General features: G+C 31.9%; 1 long non-coding RNA gene across 3 annotated transcripts; it reads right to left on the bottom strand.

Annotated features, from left to right (window-relative positions):
• Positions 1 to 556: 556 nt before the first annotated feature.
• On the bottom strand, positions 557 to 5,036 carry LOC146948990 (uncharacterized). Of its 3 annotated transcripts, none has more exons than XR_015027103.1 (7): positions 4,745 to 5,036; positions 4,304 to 4,560; positions 4,045 to 4,160; positions 3,838 to 3,917; positions 2,065 to 2,150; positions 1,857 to 1,936; positions 557 to 1,026 (listed from the first exon to the last, which is right to left on the bottom strand). It is a non-coding gene; the product is annotated as an uncharacterized LOC146948990 (long non-coding RNA). The 3 variants fall into 3 exon arrangements; XR_015027102.1 differs by having other exon boundaries at positions 4,045 to 4,130; XR_015027104.1 differs by lacking the exon at positions 1,857 to 1,936 and having other exon boundaries at positions 2,076 to 2,150; positions 4,045 to 4,130.
• Between the last annotated feature and the right edge of the window lie 964 nt (positions 5,037 to 6,000).

Raw genomic sequence — 6,000 nt, 5'->3', positions numbered from 1 at the left:
TTAGCAGTAGGATTTGTTCTCGCTATATGGAGGATATAATTCCAATGTATGAGATTGTCTTAAAAGAGATGATGCTTCGACTTCCTTTCTTGATGTTTCAGAAGGGAATCTTCAAGTAGCTGGAACTGGCTTCCTTTCTTGAGCTCGTTTGTGAGCATTTGGAGTTGACTCCCACAATCAACTTCTTTTTTCTCCATTTTCACTTTACAAAGGGGGTCAGAAAAAGGTCACTAGTGCAGAAAACACTTTTTAAATCGGGTGAATATGACTTTTTAAATCGGGTGAACATCCGATTTATAGGTGGCCGATTTAAAAAGTGGATTTGATTTTAAGTCAGGCCCTTTTACCCGATTTAAAATCGTTGAATTTAAATCGGTTGAACCCATCTAAAATCTTTTAATTTACATCGGATGAACCCATTTAAAAAAGGTTAACAAGAGTTAAAAAACTGATATTTTAAATCGGTTCACCCCATTTAAAATCTATCTGTTTTAATTTTTTTTAAAACACAATTATGGTACTGAATTTAATATAAAAATAAAAAAATTCATGAACATAGCCACTAATATGAAATATCATATAATCAAATTTTATATCAAACCTGTCATTGTTACAATATCAAACAAATCCAAAGTTACAATATATAAAACCAAACAAAAGCTAAACATTGTTTCAAAGCATAGTTACTGACATAGAGGTTCTAGTAAAAGAAAGACCTAAACTATCCCTATACAAGATTTGGGGAAGAAAGGAAGGAGGTGAAGACCACCAATGAGAAGAGTGCATGGCAAGACCTTGGCCATTCTTAGTCAAATACATTCAATATAAAGATACTAAAACATGCTATCCAATTTGAAGCCTTGACATACTCGACATAAAATTGAATGTTTCATTCTCCTTAATCATTGTTTCTGCAAAGTGTATCGGATCGTATTTTTTTGTACTTTCTACAATCTCATAGTAGAAATTCAATGCAATGTTCACCTGTGTTTCATCAACAAGCTCTCCTGCATGTTTCCGATTAATCTAGATACCAATAAATGGAGATAAAAAATTAATATCAAGGAAATATTAAATGAAATGAATGAATATTATGGATTGATGAATACGACAACATTTTGAAGACGACTAAATGACGAGTTTCTTTTGTTTTTAGTCAAGTAGTCCAATGGCCAAAATTTTATCCCATAAGATGAATAAATGGAGAATCTTGGATTCAAACCTCGGCCCCGGTATATTGTAGTGTCCTTACCAACTTTGATATACTCAGGAGAAAAACTATATGTAGGTAGGTACCACTGTTTTTAACTTCACCAACTGAGTTGGCAAATAAAACTAAACTGCTTTGAGGAATTTATATGAGTTCCTTATTGAAGTGATTGAGCATGGAAGCATAACAATTGTGGAAGAGTAGATTATGAATTAGTTACATTTTCTATTTCTATTAACATTTGTGTGATAGTTTGGTTATTCATGTTGTAGATTTTATTAGGGCAGAAGGCATAATCAATGGCTTGCATTTTGACTTGTATCTCTGACTATGCATTTTTGTAAATCTACATTCTTGTTATTCATTGTTTGGCTACTGGAGTCATCATCAGTACTAGTAGTGCGCCAACACACAAAATTACAATTGACTTTATGGTCATGACTATACTCTATAAACTATTGCCTAAGTAGTGGCCTGATAGAAAATTCATTTTCATCACAATAACATAATTCTCATTATTTACCTTGAAAACTATATAAATTAAGAATTAAAACGATAAAAGTATTAAAGAAAATCATAACACAGATAAGCAATGAAAAATAAATATAATATACAAGAATATCATAATTAGATCACTACACTTTACCCGTGAGCATGGTTAATGTTGCGGAACTAAATGACATCCTGACTTTGGCAATCCACAACAGTGGCTCATTCATTCTTTGTCTGTTTTATCAAAAACAAACAGGTATTAAGTGTATGATGGACATAGAAAAAAAGGTAAACAACACAAATGTCACATCAGCTGCAAAATTCCAAACATCTTTACTGTTAGTTATTAGAAAATGACTAACCTAAATAAAACCTGCAAATTTGCTGCATTTTTTGCTTCAGTACATGCTGCCACACAATCAAAAAACCATTTCTATCATTTGTCCTGCTGCAACACATTCAACATAATGCATCAACCCTAAAACGTCATGTTAGTTCTGACCTTTGAAATAAAGGAAAAATGTTCCAAAACTGAAAAAAAAAATGCTTATAAAAAAAACCAAAATTAGAAGACTTCATACCTCTTTTTTTTTTTTTTTTTTGAAACAGCCAAATATAATAATAATCAATCACTTCATGTACAAGTCATACAAGAGAGTGTAAAATTAGGATACAATTATACACCCACAGGATGAACCAGCCAAACACCAAAAAGCAAAAAATAGACCGAAAAATACACTACAAACCAGCAGCGACAGAGGGCAAAACAGAACAGCCTCTGTCCCTGGAAACAAAATGCTAGCAGCACCAGCAACACACCAGAAAAAACAGCCACGCCCCACTAAAAAAAACCAAACAGCACCTAAAAATTACCAGCACAGTATCTCAAAACACCTAGAAGTCCCCTCCCAAGCCAAAATCCTTATGAATCACATCATGTTACCGAAGGCCTCACAAGTTATGTGAGTATGATAACCTAGTTAGTCAATTGAAGTTTATTCAAATTGAGCGAGGCTTGATGATTTGACCAACTAATATGATAAACTTCACAGGTATGGAGACAATGGAAGAATGAAACTCCATTAATCATATTGGATCCAAAAATTGAAAATTATTCTCCTATTGAAGTTATCAAGTGCATACAGATTGGTTTGTTATGTGTTCAAGAAAATCCAAATGTAAGACCTACAATGGCAACGGTTGTTTCATATCTTAATAGTCATTCACCAGAAATGTCATCCCCACAAGAACCAGCATTTTTCCTACACGATAGAACAAATCAAGATATTGCAGCACATGAATCAAGTTCTGTGAATAATTCTGTATCATTTTCTGTCAACGAGGTGTCTATAAGTGAATTTTATCCTCGGCAGTAGGTTAATTCATTTTCATTATATATACTTTTGTTTTTAATTAGTAGTTTTTTTCCTTTCGACAAACAATGAGTATGGTACAAAATTAGTAGTTTTTTATATACAGGGTCTTGCCTGAGTACACCAATGAATAACGGCTAGCCTGCTAAGGCTGCAACGATTATCATTAGAGGGAATTCATAATGAATTAGGAAAGAAAAATACCCACTAATAATATATGAGGATAATAAAATAAACCATATTAGAATGGCAAGTAAATTAATAACTATTTGAGTTGTTTGGAGCTCCTGATGTTAACCAATAATTGTAGAAGAAAAGTTACAAGATTGAGCAATCTAATAAGTGTAAGCCTTGATGAAACTTAGAAAATAAGATCAAACTAGTTTAACCAAGCTAACCATATATACACATATATGTAGGTATGAATATGCTAACTATATAACGACTTGTGATTGTAGGCTAGAAAGCAACAATATCTATTTGGCTACTGGAGTCATCATCATTACATGGTACTAGTAGTGCGCCAACACACAAAATTACAATTGACTTTTATGGTCATGACTATACTCTATAAACTATTGCCTAAGTAGTGGCCTGATAGAAAATTCATTTTCATCACAATAACATAATTTTCATTATTTACCTTGAAAACTATATAAAGAATTAAAAAGATAAAAGTATTAAACAAAATCATAACACAGATAAGCAATGAAAAATAAATATAATATACAAGAATATCATAATTAGATCACTACACTTTACCCGTGAGCATGGTTAATGTTGCAGAACTAAATGACATCCTGACTTTGGCAATCCACAACAGTGGCTCATTCATTCTTTGTCTGTTTTATCAAAAACAAACAGGTATTATGTGTATGATGGACATAGAAAAAAGGTAAACAACACAAATGACACATCAGCTGCATAATTCCAAACATCTTTACTGTTAGTTATTAGAAAATGACTAACCTAAATAAAACCTGCAAATTTGCTGCATTTTTTGCTTCAGTACATGCTGCCACACAATCAAAAAACCATTTCTATCATTTGTCCTGCTGCAACACATTCAGCATAATGCATCAACCCTAAAACGTCATGTTAGTTCTTACCTTTGAAATAAAGGAAAAATGTTCCAAAACTGAAAAAAATGCTCATAAAAAAACCAAAATTAGAAGACTTTGCTCAAAAATTGTAAAAAATAATTTTCTGAACGTTTTTTTATAGATACCTGATATTCCAGATCTTCATGTCTTCTTCAAAGGGTTTAAGAATCAAATCAACAAAGGCTTTGCTCAAATTATTTGTTGGAAAAGGAGAAGGGTCGTCTTCAATGGCCCAAACCCGATTTCTAGCAAATCATTCCACAAATTTTGTTGATGACCAGACATAGTTTCTCTACTCCTCGACGAATTTGCCGCAAAAAACCCATTTGAAAGCCCAATTCAAAAAATTCAAACCCGCAACAAGCAAATCTCAATCCAAACCCTAACAAAAGAAAAACCAAAATAAAAATAAAAACTATAAAAGACCGTAATCAAATCTAAACAACAATAATAGTAACGATTAAACCACAAACCCATATAAAATACCAATCTTCTTTAAAATAATGTGGAAAATAAAACATGAAAAGAAATCAAAGTAAAGAGATTCGAATTTGAGTGAATAAAACCTCAATCGGGAAATTAAAGGAAGCATCGATGAGAATCATCTGGAAATTTAACGATAGCTTCGTGTAGATCTTCGAGATGAAGATTCTTCTACTTCAGATCGCAAACCCTAGATTTGGCAATCCATGAATCTCATGTAATTGAGAATAGCGATAACCAGAGAATCACACAGGATGAGAATTTAAGGGGTAGAAGGTGGAATCGCAGCATGGTGCGGCGCTGATTGGTGGCGATTGAAGAAAGAAGTGAAGAAAGGTTCGTGTTCTGCAGAGACAACACTCGCGTTGTGAAACTGAAGAGAGAAAGTTCAGTGTTTTTTCTTTTATTTTATTAATTTACTAGTTTAGAGACCCGGCGTTGCCCGGGTTAGATATTAAATAAGTTTTATAAGTTTGTGTCCACGAATACACGTGTCAGTATATTAGATTGAATTTATTTAAATTTACAATTATAATAATATCATAAAAATAAATATAAATATTTCAAAAAAAATTAAAAATAAATATAAATGATGAGATGAATGTCCAATGCAAGAATAAAAAGTGTAACAAAATCAATAATGAATTAGTCCAAGTGGTAATAGTTTTGGGTCCTTTAAACATGGACTATTACTTTCCCACCCTATTGCCTTCTCCCGCGCCCTGTAAAATTTCTAAAAATGCCCTTGTGCATTCCGGATTTTAAAATTCGGATTCATGTTTACTATTTCGGATTTTATAATCCGGACAATTCTTATGTATAATCAGTCATCAGACTCTCTCACATTTCAACAGTTTTGAGTTTTCCTTTTAAAAACAACAAAAAAAACTAAGTAAAAAATGCTAAAAACCTGTCAAATAAAATCATAAAAATATAAAATAGTATCAAAAAATTCTAAAAATCAAATAAAACTAATGGAAATTTTTTCAGATTTTTATGAGAATATGAAAAATTAATAAAAATGAAAAATGGGTCTAAACGATGGAATTTTGGATTTTGAGGGGCGGAGTCCCGTAAGAAGTCCCTTCTATGGGAGTCATGGTCCTTGAATTTTTTCTAATTTTCTGGGGATGTTTCGGAGCAATCCGATCAAGTAGCCCGAAAACCCGATTTTTGTTAAATAAAATATTGGTTTTTAAAAATAATAAAAATATTGAGAATGAATGTGGAAGTGACATGTGGCATAAAAAACCTTACTTTATATATATACTATTGATTGATTGATGTGTAGTTTGTTGAGATATTTATGTTAAATAAAATAGAAAAAATAATAAAAATA

Source organism: Medicago sativa, chromosome 2 (assembly GCF_051527215.1).
Source record: "Medicago sativa cultivar Bolivia chromosome 2, Bolivia_mono, whole genome shotgun sequence".
Lineage (NCBI taxonomy): Eukaryota > Viridiplantae > Streptophyta > Magnoliopsida > Fabales > Fabaceae > Medicago > Medicago sativa.
Note: the sequence above shows the minus strand (reverse complement) of the source record. Positions and strands in the feature narration are given on the sequence as shown.